The sequence below is a fragment of the Solanum stenotomum genome, chromosome 7, assembly GCF_019186545.1.
Source record: "Solanum stenotomum isolate F172 chromosome 7, ASM1918654v1, whole genome shotgun sequence".
Taxonomy (NCBI): domain Eukaryota; kingdom Viridiplantae; phylum Streptophyta; class Magnoliopsida; order Solanales; family Solanaceae; genus Solanum; species Solanum stenotomum.
Window position 1 is genome coordinate 22,845,773 of NC_064288.1, and position 22,337 is coordinate 22,868,109.

A 22,337-nucleotide genomic window follows, 5' to 3' on the forward strand; every position below is an offset into this window, starting at 1 on the left:
CCCAGAGTCTTATTTCGTTTATATTTACCTATCTGATGTAGAATTTGCTTTTGTCAATTTACTTTTGTTGCTTCACGAAATATGGTTTTCAATATTACTTTATTTTTAATTGTTCCTTGATGGTTTCAAACTCTTTCATCTCCCGCAACTTTGAGTATTCTGCCTTGAGATAATCCTAGGTGATTTTTGTAGATTTTAGAGACATCATACTAGTGAAAATTGTTAAAGAGACACAACACACCTTTGTCTTAGAATTTCTAGTTTTTTGGTCTTTAAGAATCCTAATTATTTGAGCCATGTGGGTATCTAGATAGTGTAATTGATCTAAAGCTTTATGTACCGAGATGAAACTAATATAGGGAATTAGTTGGTAGATATCCAATTGGATTCTTTTCATAGGATAGATCCTATTTTATCAAAATTTACAGAGACAAGTGGAAGCTACTTGCCGAGTTGGAAGAGTTAAGAGAGGCAGATCGACAATGTGAAGATCAGAACCTTTCGTTGCTGACATAAGTCAATTTTGAAACTTTAGATTTTCCTTTTCCTATATATTACCATCATTTATTTTTAGTGTATTGTCATCATTCAATAATTGTTTTAGGTTGCGATCCAAATTCTAAGCTTAATATTCTCATGTGTAACTTTTCCAGCACAGTCACTAATTTAATAGTTTCTTAAATGGCTAGACGAGGATCTTAACTTCCACGATAAGAATACGAATGTATTAGATTTTAAAAAATTCAATTTGAATATCTGATAAAATTACCATGACTGACAAGTAAAAAATATTTAAAGAATGTATGGAAAAAAATCTCAGGCAAGCTTATCTCAGAGAGTTTAGGACAAATGCACGAAAAATAATTAATTATTTTAGACAACAAAAATCATGAATCAAAAGTGCCAACATAATCAAGAAATGGCATGCATCATCCACAGAAAAGTAAAATACAATAATAATGTTTAAAATTCTTTTATTCTACAATTTCGCTCTATCTCCCTAACCCTTGAGCATTGGAAGTACTTAACCACTTAAGCCAGAGGTGAATCCAAGATTTGAAGATTGGGGGAACTACTAAGAGTCACCCAAGGGTAAGGCTAGGAGTATCGCAGGGGTAACGTTAACATTTTTTTGAAGAAGTCATCATAGCATTTTCAGAGCATGTATTAAAATAACATTATTCATACCCAGAAAATTTTTTCCAAGTCAATCCAAAAACCTAAAAAATGACCTTTATTTTTTGAAGACTCACTTTCATCATGACCTCGAAAAGACAATCCAAATTCCAATAGAAAACTTTCAACATTCGTAGAAGACTCTAAACAAATTTGATGCTCACTTCTTGTTTTCTCAGATTGCTTGTTAAAAGAAACATGAATGGATTGAGATTGATTCTCAAAATCTAGCATCTTGTTGAAACACCTATTGTGGATGTTATTTACTACACCAACATGAAAATTGAATAGTTTCAAACTATGATTGCAGATTTTGTAGCAGTGTTCTATTTGGTTTAGAATTGTGCAAATTTTAGATTTTGAAGTAGTCTTATATTTTTTTTAGAATTGTGTTAGGGCTTTTATTTGTTTTAAGTGAAGAAAGGGGGTGGGGCCAGATGAGGTGGCAAAAATGAGTTTTAATAAAAGCAATTTTTAAAAAGGTTTAACTCTATAGAAAAAGCTGATTTTAAAGTCGTGATGCGAGTGGATGACTTCAACCAATTCACCCAGGCGACTTTTAGTTATAAGGGTGCACAATTAAATCTATAGTTGTTTATCAACTATCTATACATATATATACAATTTTTTTTAAAGTTACCGGGTGCATGTGGGTCCGCCCCTAATTAAGAAATCCGCTCTTGGCATAATATTTTAAGTTTAACTGAATCTATATGATTTAGTAGTTATTTTCTACAATGAATATAATCGCCTCATATTATTCATAGAGAGCAATATAAAAAATTATTGATTTGTAATTTGTATGGGTTAAATTGGTTTAATGAAAAATGTTAGCAACAAAAAGTAAGAATTGAAATTTGTTTATCTTTCCTTCTATTTTATTATCACAGTCAATTAATGAATTAAAGGAGCAAAAATAAATTATAGTCCTTGATAGTTTTTTTAATATGAAATAAAATCTACACCTAATAAAACTAAACACATGAAAAAATCAATAAGATTCAACATTCAATATAGATACATTAAAAAATCATATATAAAAATATAATATTTCAGTGAAAGCAAGGTTCCATTGAATTTTGAGCCTCATGGATTGTTTTTAAATTAAATTTCCATGAGTGGAAACTATACAACTAACAAAACCTCTTTAATTTCTTCTTACATAAAAACAAAAGATGCAATATTGATTGAATTATAGCACTTAAAAAGACAAATTCAACAATTTTAGTCAAAATCATTAATTGTTTTATAGATATAAGAAATCTATATAAAAGGTATTGAAAACACAATTAATAATATTTAATGTCACTATTATAGATACTTGAATCCATAGTTCAATAAATTTTGGCTTGCTAAAATCAAAAATATCTTCACACTCTCTATATATAGCCTCAGGAAAAACTTCTTGGATTAACATATGTACATATTTATTTAAATATTATATCAAATAAATAATGACGATCCAAATATAGATATTTTTCTATATAAAAACACCCATACCATGCCAAAATAAATAATATGTTATTTTTATAGAATGATTTTCAATAATAATTTGTAAACTCAGTGTCACACCCCGAGCCTACACTCTGGACGCGACTGGCACTCGAGAACCATTGCTGGCACCAAGCGAACCCTTGGCCTAGCTCAAATCTCAGCAGAAGACTTACTCAACAACATATGAACTCAAAAGTAAAACTTTACTCAAAATAGATACTCAGAATATTTTAACTAAAACATTCACTAGCCAAAAGAGTAAACTCAAGTCTAGAACATCAACAATGAAAATCAGACATACTTCTCAAAACTCTACTATCTGTGAAGCCTTTACTAACTGAGATGGACGTCGGAACAAGACCCACGACATCCTAATAAACAATACTGAAATGTAAACTCAATGTGAAACCCTCTAGAAAGAAAGGAGGCTAAAAAAATCTAGCTGGAACATGACTTGATAAATGGATCGTCGGTTGCTGATCCTGATTACCTCTATCTGCATCATGAAAAGATGCAGGACAAATGATATCAGTACATTTAATGTACGAACATGTAAGGGAAATACTAAACATAACCTACAAGCCTGAACTGATAAAAAGGAAACCATACTCACCTCTTCTCAACTCGACTCAAGGATACTCAAGAACTCAGAAATACTCAACTCAATTCAATATAAAAGCAATAATAAGATGAATTATAAAGATTGTTTTTAAAATGGTAATTTGTAACTCAATGTATTTAAAAATATAATCAAATTCTTTTACTCTTATTTTGTATGTAAATATAAAAAATAACTCTATTTAGGAGATTCTATAACCGACAACGATCAGTATAAGTTATGTGATGATATAATGTCTGGCCTACGCTGTGAGAACTGTCCTATATGTTGACGAAGTATAAGAAATCCTCAACTAAGTGGATCCACTAGCTATGCTTAAAAAACAACGCGGAAACATCTAAAGAATATGACCATTTCTACCCACGTTGGCTAAACGGTTTTTAAGGACTTTGAAATGTTAGAACTCGTCTCTATATCAGTGCTCAATACTACTCCCAAAAATATAATTCAGCTTATCTGTTTAAAAACATTTTTGTCCTCAACTTTGAGATAAATTACTCAAAAGGTTTCTCTTAAAAGAGACAGAACTCAAAACTCCTCATGAACTCATTTTGAAATTGATGTTTCCCCTCATTTTAAATGTAAAAACATTACTCTTTGGGAATACTTAGTTCCCATATATTCATTTTGAAAAACAATGAAACTCAACTCTACACATTCTCATACTCAAGTACTCAAGTCTTAAACCAAGTTTTAAAAGATTGTAAAAGACTTCTCAAAATAACTCGAAAGAACTCTCAAGACTTTACTCTTAACTCTACCTTGAATTTGATTTATGAATTGAAGGGTTATGATGTAACACCTCGTAAGTTGAAATAACTAGGAAGAAGCTAATAATTGGAAAGAGTCATTTTTGGAAAGAATGAAAATCTGGAAATTTGTTTAAGTTAGCAAAAGTTGAGTTTTGGTCAACTTCAAACAGCCATATCTCCTAGATCAGGATGATTTAGGTGAATTTACAGATATGCTTGGAAACCTCTTGGAATAATCTTTCCAATGCCGCTGATTTTGCGCGATTACGAGTTTGTATGAGAAAGTTATGCCCTTTGAAAGTTGGGTTGTTGGATTAAGGAAAGTCTAATCCGGATTTTGGAAGGGTAAATTACTCTTTTCATTACCCAATTAATTTAATTCGTTTTAGTAAATTAATTAAGGTTAAAGCAGAATGAGATCAGTTTAATCAATTGGTAATTCCCACTAGGGCTTGGAGAACAGAGAAAAGAGGAGAAAGGAGAGGAAAAGCTCAAGATACGCTAAGATCGTACGATTTGATTGTGGATTTCGTCAAGGAATTTATCTTACAAGGTATGTGAGTCTCTCATAGCGTTGGGTTCATTCACCCACGCGCTAAACATGTTTAGTTCAGTAAAATTCATCCTAAAAGAGTTTGGAAGTTGATGTTCTTGGCATTTATTCTTGAATTTGAATGTTGTTCTTGAATTGGGATGAATTAGGAGTTTCTGAGATCTTTACATTGATTTTTAGAGTTGTTCTTGAGTACATATGTTGGGTATCGGGATCTAAAATGAATTTGAGGAAAATAGTCGAGTTTAGGCGAATGGGGGCTGGAAAACAAAGAAGGAAAAAGTCGAGGGTGCTTTTGCATGCAAGTCCGAGTCGCGTACTTGCTCCCTCTGTGTAGAAAAAATTCCTCCGCGTCGTGGTGAGGACGCGGACTCCTCTTTCTCAAAGAATATATTCAGAAACATCTCCGCGTCACGGACTTGTTCTAAGATGGTGATTTTGTAACTTTTCTCAGGTTTAGCTATTCAAAATCATTCCTAAACATCATGAGATCCTTCCAATCACAAATCACTATCCTTGAACCCATAATTCAATTCAAGGAAGGTTAGGAGTAAAGTTTAGAAGTTAAGAAGCAAGTCAAGAGAAGTTCATTTATGTTTTTCAAAAGTCTTCACAAACGTTTTAACTTGTTGCAAGACTTAAGTTTCAAGTTAAGCAAAGAGTAAATATTTGAAGTTCATTTCTTCAAAGAAGTATATGGGAACTAACTATTTCCAAGAAGTTTGAAAATGTTTTCACAATTTGAGTAAGAAAGGGAACATCGATTCCAAGAGAGCGTTTAAGCTCAGTTTTGAGTAATTATCTCAAACCAAAGAAAGAGTTTTGTTTTTACAAACACATGAGCTAAAGTATATTTTGGGAGCAGTATTGAGCACCGATATGGGGATGCGAGTTCATATTAACTCAAGTCTCCATAAACCATTTAGCCATCATGGGTAGAAAAAGGGTCATAATTTTTAGATGAATCCTTTTTGCATAGACTAGTGGATCCACTAGGTGAGTTAGGTCATATACCCCCGGAAATGTATAGGATGGTCCTTGGCAGTGTGAAGTAAAGTGTTGTATCACCACTTAGGCTCATAGTGGTGGTTGTCGGTTACAGAATCTCCCATAGAAACTATATTACTTTATTATATGAGTAAAGTCGAGTTTGTTATTGCACTTTGTTTAACAAACTAAGTTGATTTTACTATTTTACAAAGCTTTTCATATATTGCATGTGTTTCATTGCTTTATTTTGAGTTAAGTATTAATGAGTTGAGAAGATCCAAGGTACGTGTTTCTTTCGAAATATCTTCAAGCCTATGCTTTGTTTAGCATTCCAACTCGCATACTAGTGCATTTAATGTACTAATGCCAGTTGGCCTATGTTTCATTTGCTTTTCAGTTTTGAGTTGTTGGGATGATCGGGGGTCCTATCCTAACATCCCTCTTTGTTAGAGGCTTCATAGACAGATAATATTAGTTCTTTAGTCTTATTCATTCGGTTGTATACGTTTAAGACTTGAGTTGCCATTTTTGGCTAAGTTATTATCTTTTAAGTTATTGCATGAGCTATCTCTCTTATGTTTAAGTCTTTCACAGAGTAAGTAAGCTAGGCCAAGGGATTGCTTGGGGCCAGCAATGGTTCTCGAGTGCCAGCCACGTCCGAGGTGTAGGCTTGGGGAGTAACAAACTTAGTATCAGAGCACAGAGTTCAAGGGTCCTAAGGACTCTATGAAGCTGTCTGTAGAGTCCTAGTTATCAGTGTGAAGCGCGCCACATCTATAATTACGAGGCTGCGACACTTAGGAAAATTATCTCACTTCTTTCACATTCATTTCGTGCATTAGAGTTTGATCTATAAAAAGTTTCCTTCTTATTCATGCCTGCGCGTGTGTTCAGATAATCATCACTCCATGAAGAGCTGTCAGAGGTCGTCCTGCTAGACGCAATGTTGAGGAACAAGAGTTACCCAATGCACCTTAAGTGCAACCTTAAGGAGAAGTCACCAATGCTGAGTTCCGTGAGGCTATCCGGATGTTGAGCAAAGTTGTGCCTAACAAGGTTGGGCAGCAAAAAGGAGTTGACACTTCAAGGATTCGTGATTTCTTGAGGATGAATCCTCCAAGTTTCACTGGTTCAAGCACTACTGAGGATAGCTACCTATCAATTGAAGAATGTTGCTAGGACTTGGTTTGATCATTGGAAAGAGGGTAGAAAGGATGCACCACCTGCGAGCTAGGCGTATTTTGAGGAGGCTTTCTTGGGGCGTTTCTTTCCCTGAGAATTCAAAGAGGCTAAAGTATGGGATTTTCTTACACTTAAGAAGGATTCTCTAAGTGTGCATGAGTATGGGTTGAAGTTCACCCAACTATCTCGTTATGCTCCGAAAATGGTTAAGGACATGCGGAGTAAAGTGAGCTTGTTTGTTGCTGGGTGGTCCCGTCTATCAAGTTAAGAGGGCAGGGCAGCGATGCTCATAGGTGACATGGACATATCAAGGTTGATGGTTGATGGGCAACTGGTTGAGGAAGAGAAGTTGAGGGACAGGGAAGAGTTCAGAAGTTAGAAAGCGAAGACAAGGAATGAGTCTTGGCAGCAGAAAGGTAATGTGAACCGTTCGTCCTTTCAGCAAAAGAAAAAGGGACCTGCACCATCACCTGCTAGTGCACTAGCACCCAGAAACAAAGGTGAGTATAATGGTCAGAATTCGCAGAACTTCAGAACTAGACCTGCACAGTCTCAAGGTAGTGTGGCGCAAGGAGGTAACAGGGCTCCTACATCTACATGTGCTAAGTGTGGTACAACCGACCCAGCTAAGTGTCGTGATGGCCAGACATGTTGCTTTAAGTGTGGGTAAGAGGCTCACTTCATGAAAGAGTGCCCAAAGAACAGGCAAGGTAGTGGAAATCTGAGCAATAGGGCCCAATCTTCATAAGTTGCTCCACAAGACTGGGCTACACCTAGAGGAGCTACTTCTGGTACCTATCACGACCCAAGCCTAGGGCCTAGACGTGACATGGCGAATGAGGAACCCGAAGGAACCCCAAACAAGCCTCTCAAACTTGTCATCACACTTCATCGGTCGCGGAAGTACATTCAACATTAATTAACGGGAAATAGGGACTAAGGGCAAACCATTTCAAAATGACATCATAGAACAAGAGTCAAGCTCATTTACAAAATACTTGTCCAACGCACACCTCTACATACATAGATAGGACGGGGCCATGACATACTACCGGCTCCCCTCATAGTCAAAATACAATTGCAAGCTAAAGTCTCAAAACATAGGAGTAGGAAACATAACATAGCCCTCGAATCATTGAGGACTCACCAACAACTCGGATAAGCACCGTACTAGCCACGTGAATGGAGAGAAGGATCAAGAGTAGCTCCGGTCCCTACATGGTGACATCATGTAGGCAAAATATGCGTTAGTACTTGGAATGTACTAAGTATGCGGGGTGCAACACAACAATAGACAAGGACACAATCGAAATACAAGAAATAGTTTCATAGGCATTATGAATAACAATATGAGGATGCATGATCAAAGTGAAGTCAAAACATGTTTAAGTAAATCTATACTAATAGTAGATATCATATGTGTATGCATGATCCAACCAATCTATAACCCCAACTTAGGATGGGGGATGCCGTTCACACCCGGACACCCTGGTGGCAAGGTATAAACCCCTCACATGGTTGATGTTGGTCACACCCCAAGCATCCTAGGTGGTGAGATATAAACCTCTCACATGGTTGATGTTGGTCACACCCCAAGCATCCTAGGTGGTGAGATATAAACCTCTCACATGGTTGATGTTGGTCACACCCCAAGCATCCTAGGTGGTGAGATATAAACCTCTCACATGGTTGTTGGGTTCTTTTCCCCCGGACCGGGCATGGTCATGCAACACTTTATATAGGAAATTCCCATTAGGCTCTAATGCAATCTCACGTATGGAATGAACATATACACAAGCTTAGTTTGTCATCAACACATCTCTGGATTGCCATACATCTCATAACTCAAGCTTTAAAGCATCGATTCATCAATTCTCCATAGTTGGACATTTTGTCAAACACCTTGAAGGCATGTAATGGAATCAAAGAGCATGGAAAATAGGGTAGTAATTATGCAGCCAAACCAGTGAACAACCTACAACAACACCTTTTAACACCCACAATACCACATGAAAATCTCCACATCCATTCCAAATTTAGATTCAAGTTCTAGAGTCACAACATGCTCAAAACAATCACTTTTCATGTTTAAAATTCAATGTGCAGGAAATTATTACAAAGAACAAGACTAATTTATGAATCTTAACTTAAACCATGAATTAGTGAGTAGAATAGAGTCTAGGCACTATGGGTGGAAGGACCCATGAGTTCAACACCACATACCTTGAGTTCTTATGAAGGTCTTGAGAGTGTCTTCAATGGAAGCTTGGAACTTGGAGCAAGAGTCTCTTCAATCTTGAGGAAGGTTTTGGATTAGGGTTCTTGAGAGAACTTGAGAGAAAATGTGTCTAAGTATGGGAGAGGTGTTTTGGGAAATGTTTTAGAGATGGGAATTGAACTAATGGTATATAGGAAATAACATATGCCCTTTGGAAAAATGGTCCAACACTTAGAAAAAAAAATGAGGCAGGTGAACAGGAAAAACGCTCACTGGAAATTGTCTTTCCTGCCGGACAGATTTTACGAAAATGGGCATAACTTCTTCGTCCGAACTCCGAATGAGGTGAAACGAAGTGCGTTAGGTAGCTAAATCAAAGGGCTTTCCATGGATATGTTATTGGCCACCCAATAATTTGTGTTCTAGGAGATATGACCCTCCAAAGTAGACCCTCGAAAAAGGCTTCACTTGGAAATTTCGGATTTTGATACGGTTGCTCTAAAATTTGGGTTAGACCCATTTCGCACTCAATTTGACCCCCTAAACAAGAATATGAAGTCGGATTTTCGAAAAACATAACGGATTTTTTTATATATAGCTAAACAAGTTTCTGGTAACTTCCGAAGCACATTTTTAAGAACTTTTTGGGTCATTTCAGTACCGGCAGAGGAGCAAACCGTCTTTATACGATCACTAATCCCCAAGAGCAAGAGAACTCTCCAGATGTTGTCACTGGTATGATTAAAGTCTATGCTTTTGGTGTTTATTCGTTACTAGAACCAGGAGCAAGTTTATATTTTGTAACCCTTATGTTGTAGTAAGTTTGATGTTCTTCCTGAGAAACTCTATGAACCCTTTTGTGTTTCTACACCTGTTAGAGAGACTATTCTAGTTGAAAGAGTATATCGCAATTGTGTCATTTCCATCCATCACAGAAACACCATGGCTGATTTAATTGAGTTAGACATGGTAGATTTTGATGTCATTCTGGGTATAAACTAGCTTCATGCCTGCTATGCCTCCATTGATTGTAGGACTCGAGTTGTTAAGTTCCAAGTTCCTAATGAGCCAGTCTTAGAGTGGAAGAGTAGCACAACAACGCCTAAGGGTCATTTCATTTTGTACCTTAAGGTAATAAAGTTAGTTTCTAAGGGTTGTGTCTATCACTTACTCCGAGTTAATGACTCTAGTGTTGAGATACCTCCTATTCAGTCAGTTCCAGTAGTAAAAGAGTTTCCAGAAGTCTTTCCTGATGATCTACTCGGAGTTCCTCCTTAGAGAGAAATAGACTTCGGAATAGACATCATTCTAGATACTCGTCCTATATCTATTTCTCCATATAGAAATGCACTAGCAGAGTTAAAAGAGATTAAAGAGCAGTTAAAAGATTTGCTAGATAAAGGTTTCATTCCACTAAGTGTCTCGCCTTGGGGCACTCTGGTCTTGTTTGTGAGAAATGAAAATGGTTCCCTTAGGATATGTAGATATTAATGCCAATTGTACATGGTTACCATCAAGAACAAATATCCTCTCCCAAGGATTGATGGTCTTTTCGATCAGCTTTAGGGTGCTTCTTATTTTTCGAAGATAGACCTCAGATCAGGTTACCATCAGTTGAGAGTAATGGAATGTGATATTCCAAAGACAGCTTTCAGAACCCGTTATGGTCATTATGAATTTTGGGTCATGTCCTTTGGTTTGATCAATGCGCCTGCAACAATCATGGACCTTATGAATAGGGTATTCAAACCTTTTTAGATATGTTTGTTATCGTCTTCATTGATGACATACTAATCTATTCAAGGAATGAAGAAGATCATGCTAGTCACCTCATAATAGTTCTCCAGACTTTGAAAGATAGAGAATTGTATCCCAAGTTCTCTAAGTGTGATTTTTGGCTTGAGTCTGTGGCATTCTTAGGCCACATTATGTCTGGAGAGGGAATTAAAGTTGATACTTAGAATATTGAGGAAGTGCAGAATTGGCCTAGACCCACATATCCCACTGATATTAGGAGTTTCTTGGATTTGGCTGGCTATTATAGAAGGTTTGTAGAGGGGTTCTCATCCATTTCATTACCTTTGACCAAGTTGACTAAGAAGAAGTTATTCTTTGTCGTGATGTATGTTGCTTTGGTTAGGATTTGCCTTGTCAGACATCACAGATGACAAAGTTCTACAATATATTGACTTTGTGATGTATAGACAACGTTGCACTATCTTTTTGGTAAATTCCTACATTGTAAGCGGAATTTCCAAATGGCGAGGGAGTTATATCAATGGGAAATGCAGGATGTATCAGAACGTAAAGATTTTACTCACAGTCCGTATTAGCTTGTAACATGAATTTGGAGGAGACTTTGTTAGGAGCTATTTTCGCTCTAGGACAACTTGAGGCTCATTTGGGGTAAGACTTCCTTTAAATGTTTGGCTTTCCCTTGTATAAACATATATTCCAATATCGTCCCTAATGCACAGACTTTTCTGGTGGCTGTAGGAATTTTTATGATGCTCAGGAAATACTAACTTCAGCACTGAAGAAAGCAGAAGAGTGCTTTGGTATGCTACATCAATTTATTATCGCATGTATGACAAAATCATTTGTATCCTATTGATTTTTATTTTATTTATGCAGGTAATTATCATCAAAAGGTAGGTATTATTTTGACCTGCATAGTTCTCATGTATCGACATAAAGCAGCCATGGAGCGGTCAAGCTCGCTTTTGATTCAAGAGGTCTGAAACTATCAACTAAAGTTGTATCCTAATGGAGGATGATCGCACCTCAATTGAAGAACTTTGAAGATCTTCTATCAACTAAAGTTGTTTTTGTAAGTAAATATTCTGGATTTTTACTAAAAGCAAATAGGAGCATTAGACAAATTACATATTATGCTGAAAGGCGAAACTTGAAATAGTGAATACAATGCTTACTAATAAAATTCTGCAGTGAAAAGCTTACGCTTCAGAAACTCTTGATCATTCGTTTTGCTGGAGGGTACATAATTTAAAAGTTAAATATATGTGGTGCGTTCCTTAATATCACATGAGAAGATCATATGATGAAATTTGCAGGAAATAGCATGGTTAAAGTTAGCTACCAAGTTGCGAATCCTGAAAAAGGGCATTCTCACTAGTGAAGATGGTATAATACTTATCATTAACCTTAGCTAAAGTCAAGAAACTCTCTAATCAGCTCCATATCTCATTGTACATGTTTCCAAAAATTTCTATCTAAATTCCATACATGTGTTTGATGGAAAACACTGAATATTTTTGCAGCAATGAAAGCAATTGAAGCAGGACTTGCAGGAGTTATCGTCTCTAACCATGGAACTTGGCAGCTAGATTACACTCCAGCTACTATTTCTGTTCTTGAAGAGGTGATTCCCTTAATTTTCAGATATGAAATACAAGCTCATTTTGGAATTCTTTTCAATTGAAAGCTGGAATATGTTGTTTTGAATCTTAAAAATTTGAAAAATATTAACTTGAAATCTCCTAAATTAGGAGGTCCATGTAGTTCAAGGTAAAGTTCCAGTTCTTATTGAGGGAGGAATTAGATGAGGAACAAACATATTCAAGGCACTAGCACTCGGCGCAGAAGCTGCTCTTGTAAACTTAATGATTTAAAGAAATGAATTTAAGTCATATACACTGATGACAACGTAAATTTTTTTTATATATTCCTGCAGATTGATCGACCGGTTATCTATGGCCTGGCTGCTAATGGAGAATCTGGGGTAAAACAAGTTATTGAAATGCTCAAGAATGAACTAGAACAGACTATTGTTGTTGCTGGCTGCTGCACTGTGGCAGAAATTACCAGAAATTATGTCAAGACGGAGAAAGAAAGGTTCCTAGGTAGGATGTAGTTTAATCATCTGATCCTTTCCAAATGAATGGTCTCGTCAAAAAATTATATCTTGTATATTAAAAAAGTATACTTTAATACATATGTCAAAACTTACATTTTATCTTAGTATCATCACTTTCATATTTTGATGTAAGAATTACTTGTAGGTTATTGCTGGCTTATGGGTTCTTTGGATACATGGAAAATTTTGGAACATCCTCACCTTGTTTTACATTTGTAAGCAATCTATTCTAATGTTTCTTACTTGAGTGACAGATTTGTAGGGATTATTCAGAATTCTGATAGTGTGTGATTTCTTCTTTGAAAATAGGCTTTTTATTTCTCCATGTCATTCATGTGCTTTATGATAATCTAAGGACGTTATTTATTTTAATTTGATTAAAATATGTAATTTTAATGTATATGTGTGCTGTAAATTTAAATTACTTGGTATTTCTTTTCAATTCTCTATAACTAGAGAGTGATTGAAGTAAATAAAGTATTGTACAGGTTTTTTATTCTTTAATCCTGTTTATAACCTGAATCTGATTCTTGTTAAAATTGCTTAATCTAGATTAGTTTATTTTGTATTTATAAATTACTAAGGATATATTTATCATCAAATCATTTTTCCGTGTTCCTTTTAAATTAGTAAAGATATGAGTTTGTCAAGTTTTGACTTGTCAAAAATTAAGTTGTACTTAACAATCTAATAGTTTAGTGCTTCTACGTGGCTTGGATGTCATACTTTGTACGTGGCTTGTACTCTCAAAATTCAGTGACGTGGTTGCTTCCCCTCCTTTGGAGTTTATTGTTGAATTTTTGGGGTTTTTTTTCCTTCTTGCTGTTTGATTTTGTCCTGGGTATTGAGAATTGGTGGACCTACAGAATCATGTGAAACTTTGTTTTGGCTTTGGTCATTTATTTACGTATTAAATGTATTTTAATTGTGTGAGTAATTGCATTTCACGTGTGCAAATTTTTGGTAGTTTGATTTTTTCCTTTTTTGGTATACTACTGTTGTCCAACCTTTGTCTTCATCTGATTTTATTGGACTCTCTATTGGCATTGAATAATCTGGTAGTTTAGTGCTTCTAGAAGTGGATTGGATATTGTTTGGTCTGTTAGGGCATGAGTGTACTAAGTGTCCAAGTTTGCCACATTTTTTTCGGTCATCCTGGTGGTTTAAATTATATTAAGCCTGCACTTGTTGCAGATGCTACATATGCAGGTTATTATGTAGCTAATTGATAATCAGAGTGTATCATTTATGTTATATTGGTATCTGACTGCTTGAGCTGCTTATTATATCATCACATGTACATTATATGTTTACTAGTCTTATGGGTGTCGTATTGCGGCTATTTCAACGTTCAGGTTACTGCACTGGGTTATGCTATCATGCCAACACTATCCCTTTACCTTAACTATAAATGAGGGGATTGCGAGTTTTACCAATGTTTCTGTTGCCTGGCTTATCCTTCATTACATATTCAGCGTTTGGAAGTTTTACAAGGATGTGTAAGTAATTAATGGTTGTTACCTAACCAAAGTTCTCATACTGCTCATTTCATAATTGTATTGTCTTACATACTGATTTACCCCTTTTCCTTACTGTCCCTGCTTTTTGATGCTGAATGTGATAGGACTTTGATTTTTATGGAAAAATTGTAATTGCCTGAGAGATGACCAGGTTATTTGTGGGTGGTTTAACTTGGTCAAATAAATGTGGTATACATGATTGAGCCAATGTTGTTCAAGTAATAAATTAACCATGATTACGCGTATAGCTACTAGTAAAATCATGCTAATGTCAATGTGTTTCCTGGTTTATAGCAGCAAAAACACTTGACAGGTTGTTGACCAAAATTGTGAGCTGGTTTTTTTTCTCTCTAATTTGATCGCAAGCAGTTTGATAGATATTTTGAGTAAATGGATTTGTTATTTATATGGTATGTGATTGTCATGCAATGTAAAAATATTTGAAGAGGTACATGAAAAACAGTTCAAGGAGAACCTTTTCCGTTAAAGTTGCACCATTTTCTATTATATGAGACAAGACATCTAATTATGGATTTAATTTCGTCATTAATTGATTAGTTAAATTTTTTGTGCATGCCATGAAGACAAAAGGAAATGAATATATAATTATGAATGTCTATTCTTTTTGGTTTTAGTTTGCCTCACAATAAAGTAGAAATGATTAATGTTGTAACTTCATCGAAAGAAAATTGAACACAACTTATTAATCAACTAGGTGTGGTCTCTCGGCTAAGAGACCGTGTACAACATATAGTGTTGAGATGTTTTTTTATCTGTATGGACATTTTGGTCTTGTTGCAAACAATGAAGAAGTACTATTGACTTGGAATGCAATATGGAATCTCTTCTTTGTTTTATGGTGTCATCCTGTATTAGTATATCTAAACTGTAACCTGCAATCTGGAACTCAATAAATTTGCAAACTAGAACTGTAATTTGTAATCTGGAATTAATTTGGAACTGTAATTTGCAATCTGGAATTAATTTTGAACTGGAACTGTAATCTGCAATCTGCAATTTGGTTTTAATTTGCCTCAAAATCTGCAAAGTGAACTCAAAAAATCTACAGTCTGCAATATGCAATCTGGAACTACTGCAATTTGGAATTAATCTGGAACTTCTTGTTTCTTCTATAAATGCTGCAATCTGATTTTGTTGTACATTTTAAATGTGTAGGGAAATGGAGGTGATCAAATTTGAAAGGTCGTCACAAGTCAATTTGATCTCATTGAAGTGGATGATGAAGAGTTTTCGAACTATTGTAAAAGTTTGAATACATTATGTTTGATTTTGTGAAATATATTCATTTATATTGAACTATTGTAAGAGTACTTTTTGAACTATTGTGTACACATATTTAGAAAATTGCTTTATAAGTATGTGTATGTACAGAAGACATACTATCTTTTGAAGTTTATTGCAAATCTATATATTTGAATTACTTATTAGCCAATTTAATGCTTGAGATTATTTATTGCAAAACAATATTGGTGTTTTTTAATTAGAAATTGTGGCATATAAATATTTTATAGCAAAATAGTATTACACAACTTAAAAGTGTAGCCATAGGGTTGTAAATTGTGGTATGCACATGGGCAAGGACTACACTTCAAAGTGTTGTCATACATTAGATAGAAAAGGCAACACTTTAAAATCCTTGTCATACATTAGATAGAAAAGGCAACACTTTTATAATGTGGGCAATAAGGAAGCAAAGGCCACGCTTGAAAGTGTAGTTGTATGTGATAGAAATGTTGCTATATGAGGTATATCAAAGCGTGGCCATTTTGCCTTTTAGGCTACGCTTTTAAGCGTAGCTGATAAGGAAAAAGTCTAAGGTTACGCTCTTTTCGGCCACCCCGGGAAAAGTGTAGCCTTTTATTAGAGGCCACACTTTTTGCTAGTTTAGGCTACACTTTACTGGGGTGGCCGTAGGCCTAAAATGTTGTATTGAGATATGGCGTCATTATCTGTATGGTGTTCATGTTTATGTATTTACTGATCACAAGAGTCTTCAATATATGTTCACAAAAAAAGAGCTTAACCTCAGATAAAGGAGGTGGTTAGAATTACTCAAGGATTATGACATGAGTATTCTTTACCACCCAGGTAAGGCTAATGTCGTTGCTGATTCCTTGAGCAGGTTGTCTATGGGTAGTACCGCCCATGTTGAGGACGAAAAAAAAGAGTTGGCGAAAAATTTGCATAGACTTTCACGCTTAGGAGCCCGACTAATGGATTCCACAGAAGGTGGAGTAGTGGTGATGAATGGGGCTGAATCTTCATTAGTGTCAGAAGTGAAGGAAAAGCAAGACCAATATCCTATTTTGCTTGAATTGAAGGAAAATGTTCATAAGAAAAAATTATTAGCTTTTGAACAAGGGGGAGATGGTGTGTTGAGATATCAAGAAAGATTGTGTACCAATGGTGGATGGACTTCAAGAGAGGATCATGGAGGAAGATCATAGCCCCAGATTTTCCATTCATCTGGGTTCCACAAAGATGTATCGCGATTTGAGAGAAGTCTATTGGCGGATTAGCATGAAGAAGGGCTTTGCAGAATTCGTTGCTAAGTGTACAAATTGTGAACAAGTTAAAGTAGAGCATGAAAGGACTAGTGGTTTGACCCAGAATATAGAACTTCCAGAATGGAAGTGGGAGATGAATAATATGGACTTCATCACAGTTTTACCAAGGTCTCGCAAGCAGCATGATTCTATTTGGGTGATTGTCGATAGAATGACAAAATCAGACCATTTTCTGTCGGTAAAGACTACCCATTCAGCAGAAGATTATGCCATGTTATATATTCAGGAGGTGGTGAGACTTCATGGAGTCCCATTCTCCATTATTTCAGATAGAGGTGCACAATTTACTGCACAATTCTGGAAATCTTTTTAGGAAGTCTTGGGGTCAAAGGTGAATTTGAGTAATGCTTTTCATCTTCAGACTGATGGTCAAGCAGAGAGCACTTTTTAGAATTTAGAGGATATGTTGAGGGCCTGTGTGATTGATTTCAAAGGTAACTGGGATGATCACCTACCTCTCATTGAGTTTGCTTACGATAATAGTTACCACTCTAGCAACTAGATGGCTCCATATGAAGCTCTTTATGAGAGAAGATGCAAATCTCCTATTGGATGGTTTGAAGTTGGTGAAGCTGGGTTGATAGGACCAGATTTAGTTCATTAAGCTATAGAGAAGGTGAAAGTGATTCAAGAAAGGTTGAAAATGATGCAGAGTCGTCGGATATCCTACAGTGATGTTAGGAGAAGGGAGTTAGATTTCAAAGTAGATGATCTGGTATATCTACAAGTTTAACCCATGAAGGGTGTTATGAGGTTTGGTAAGAAGGGGAAACTTAGTCCCTAGTATATTGGACCTTATCGAATAGCTAGGAGGATTGACAGAGTAGCTTATGAGTTGGAGCTACCACAAGAGTTAGCAACAGTTCATCTGGTATTTCACGTCTTCATGTTGAAGAGTGCATGGGCGATCCTTCATTGATTATACCAACTAAAGATATTGGGATCAAGGATAGTCTATCTTATGAAGAGGTTCCGATTCAGATTCTAGATCGCCAAGTTCGCAAGTTGAGGACTAAGGAAGTAGCATCAGTCAAAGTCCTTTGGAGGAACCAATTTGTTGAGGAAGCTACTTGGGAAGTTGAAGAGGATATGAAGAAGAGATATTCACATCTCTTTGAGTCTAGAAAAAAGCAGACCAAGGTAGTAATTCTCTTCTTAGTACTCTTTAATTTGTAAGTTAGCATGTTATAATTGCATTGCTTGATCGGGTGTTTGAGTTGTTGCATGTTACACCCTTAGCCTAGTAGGAGTAATCTCATTCAAGGAAAAATGTTCCCAAGGGGAAGATATTGTAATACCTCGCAAGTTGAAATAACTAGGAAGAATCTAATAATTGGAAATAGTCAATTTTAGAAAGAATGAAAATCTGGAAATTTGTTTAAGTTAGCAAAAGTTGAGTTTTGGTCAATTTCAAATAGACATAACTCCTAGCTCAGGATGAGTTAGGTGTATTTCCATATATGGTTGGAAACCTCTTGGAATAATCTTTCCAACGTCGTGGAGTTTGCACGATTCTGAGTTTGTATGAGAAAGTTATGTCCTTTGGAAGTTGGGCTGTTGGATTAAGGAAAGTCTAATCCGGATTTTGGAAGGGTAGATTAGTCTTTTCCTTACCCAATTAATTTAATTCGTTTTAGTGAATTAATTAAGGGTCAAATCAGAATTATATAAGTTTAATCAATTTGAAATTCACACTAGGGCTTGGAGAACAGAGAAAAGAGGAGAAAGGAGAGGAAAAGCTGAAGATTCTCCAAGATCGTACAATTTGATTGTGGATTTTGCCAAGCAATTTATCTTACAATGTATGTGAGTCTCACGCGCCAAACATGTTTAGTTCAGTAAAATTCGTCCTAAAAGAGATTGGAAGTGGATGTTCTTGGCATGTATTATTGAATTTGAATGTTGTTCTTGAATTGGGTTGAATTGAGGAGTTTCTGAGATATTTACGTTGAGTTTTAGAGTTGTTTTGAGTTAGGTTCTTGAGTACATATGTTGGGTATCTGGATCTAAAATGAATTTGAGGAGAATAGTCGAGTTCAGGTGAATTGGGGCTGAAAACGAAGAAGGAAAAAGTCGAGGGCATTTTGGCACGCAGGTTCGGGTCGAAGACTTGCTCCCTCGGTGTAAAAAAATTTCCTCCACGTCGCGGAGAGGACGCGGACTCCTTTGTCTAAAAATTTAATTTCACGAGAATTTAGTTAGAAACATCTCCGCGTCGCGGACTTGTTCCAAGACGGTGATTTCGTCTTTTCTCAGGTTTAGCTGTTAAAAATCATTCCTAAACATCATGAGATCCTTCCAATCACAAATCACTATCCTTGAATCCATAATTCAATTCAAGTAAGTTAAGAGTCAAGGTTAGATGTTAAGTAGCAAGTCAAGAGAAGTTCATTTATGTTTTTCAAAAGTCTTTGACAAACGTTTTAACTTTGTTTCAAGACTTAAATTTCAAGTTAAGGAAAGAGTAAAGATTTGAAGTTCATTTCCTCAAAAAAGTATATGGGAACTAAGCATTCTCAAAAAGTTTGAAAATGTTTTCACATTATAAGTAAGAAAGGGAACATCGATTCCAAGAGAGCTTTTAAGCTATGTTTTGAGTAATTATCTCAAACGAAAGAAAGAGTTTTGTTTTTACAAACACATGAGCTAAAGTATATTTTGGGAGCAGTATTGAGCACCGATATGGGGATGCGAGTTCATATTAACTCAAGTCTCCATAAACCATTTAGCCATCATTGGCAGAAAAAGGGTCATACTTTTTAGATGAATCCTTTTTGCATAGACTAGTGGATCCACTAAGTGAGTTTGGTCATATACCCCCGGGAAGGTATAGGATGATCCTTGACAACGTGAGGTTAAGTGTTGTATCACCACTTAGTCTGATTGTGGTGTTTGTCGGTTAGAGAATCTTCCACATAAACTATATTACTTTATTATATGAGTAAAGTTGAGTTTCTTATTTCATTTTCTTTAATAACTAAGTTGATTTTACTATTTTACAAAGCTTTTCATATATTGCATGTGTTTCATTGCTTTATTTTAAGTTAAGTATTCATGAGTTGAGAAGAGTCAAGGTAAGTGTTTTTTTCGGAATCTCTTCAAGCCTGTGTTTTGTTTATCGTTCCAACTCGCATACTCGTACATTCAATGTACTGATGCCAGTTGGACTGCATCATCTTATGATGTAGATGGAGGTAACCAGGATCAGCATCTACCACATCGTTGATCAGGTTTAGCACTCAGAGTCAGTTGGTGAGCCTCATTGCATTCCGTAGGACTCTTTTATCATTTGCTTTCAAGTTTTCAGTTTTTAGGATGATGGGGGTCCTGTCACAACATCCCTTTTTTTTTGAGGCTTCATAGATAGATAGTCTTATTCATTCAGTTATATACGTTTAAGACTTGAGCTTCCATTTTTGGCTAAGTTATTATCTTTTAAGTTATTACACGAGCTATCTCTCTTATGTTTAAGTCTTCCGTTGGGTATGTAAGCCAGACCAAGGGTTTGCTTGGGTCCAACAATGGTTCTCGAGTGCCAGCCACGTCCGGGGTGTTTGGGGGGTGACATTTGATTCGTGTTATGAAGGATTTCTTGATGTTTAGATGTAGTTTTGAGTAGTTAGAATCGGAAGGGAGTAGCAGTACACTTTAAAAGAACTTAGAGAGAGCAAACAACGGAAAAGGGTGGGGGAAGGTGACTCTGGTGCACAGCTGGCACTGGGCACCAGGCCCTTAACTTCAAAGACCCCATTCTTGTGCACTGTTGGGGCACCCCCCCAGCCCTTCCTCAGAACATTCCAACGGATTTTCTTCTTCGATTTTTGGCCTTAATTGCCTTGAATCGAATGGTTTCTTCCCAACTCACTTAGATTAGAATACCTAATATAAGTACACGAAAATCTACTAAAAAACAACCCTCAAACTCCTAACATTAATCTCAAGAACCCATCCAACCCATCATTAACGGTTCAAGAACAAAACTTCAAGAAACTCATCAAAAACTCAAGGCATTCAACCTCAAGAACGAAATTACGGATAAAATCACATGATTGACATGTGGGTGAAAGAACAAAACACTATGAGAATTTACATACCTCAATTTGACGAACAAATCCTCGATTCGCAAGAAATCTTGATCGTTCTTCCTTTTCTCCTCCTTTCTCTTCTTTAAGTCTCTTCTAAAACCCTAAGAAAAATTTTGGATTATATAAACTGACCCAAATCAGTTATAACCCTTAAAATATTTCTAAAAATGTTTAAAGCTGAAGGGGAAAGGAAAATACCAAAGTACCCCTCATTAATTCGAGTAACTTTCCGTAACAGGATACATTGACTTAAAATGAGCATATCTCCCTCATCCGAACCCAAAATTCAGCAAACTAGGCGGCGTGGAAAGATAATTCAACGACCTTTCATTTGATATCTTATAGGCCACCTAACTCATAATGTACATAAAGTTATGGTCGTTGGAAGTTGACCTAAAACTTACAACTTAAGCATAACTTGAAAATTTCTCAATTTAACTCTTTCCAATTCAGTTCTTTCTAAAATTAGCCCTTTGTAATACCGATGTGTTACACTCACATTATGAATTAATGAAATACTATTGACTGAATATATGATGTAATTAGAAGGATTCTTACACAAGTTTCTTAGGTTTTATAACAATACTGTATATATATCTTCCTCTGTCAAGGTTTAGGACTAAAATCTTAGGAAAGAAAAGTTCAAGTAATATCAATGTGTACATGATGGTAAAATATCAAACCCACAACTTATCATATTTCGCTTTGTTATTCCTATCACTATATTCACAAATTTTTTAGTTATTGTTAGCTTACTGCATTTGTTTTCCTCTATCCCTGAAGCTCATGCACATAAAATTTAAGTAATACACATCGTCATCAAGGCATATGTATTAAAAAAGAGTCAACTGACACTGCTCCACTAAAAAGGTATAGATACTAGTGTTGTTTATATCCCTAAATATTGTATCAAATGATTATTGAGGATCCGAATTCATATTTTTCTATAAAAGATACCCCACCAAACAAGTGGTTTTTTATAGAATGTTTTTAAATAAGTTCTGAAATCACATTAAGAATTCACGGAATACTACTCAGTGAATATATGTCATAATCAGAAGGATTGACATATTTTATTTGGTTATTTCTATAACAATTCACAGGTTTTACGTTGACAGATAGTCTACAACAATCGTCTTACTTTATTGGGGCTTAGGATTAAAAGCTCATGCACGTAATGTTTAAATAATATTCATTATTATCAATGACAGAACCACATGTATTCAAAAGATATACTATGTAGATAGGTTAAAAATTTTATTTATATACATTCTATTTATATA

At 35.6% G+C, this 22,337-nt stretch overlaps 1 pseudogene; it reads left to right on the top strand.

Annotated features, from left to right (window-relative positions):
* Nucleotides 1-11,757: 11,757 nt before the first annotated feature.
* LOC125869750 (peroxisomal (S)-2-hydroxyacid oxidase GLO3-like) lies at nucleotides 11,758-13,152 on the top strand (annotated as a pseudogene).
* Nucleotides 13,153-22,337: the final 9,185 nt, after the last annotated feature.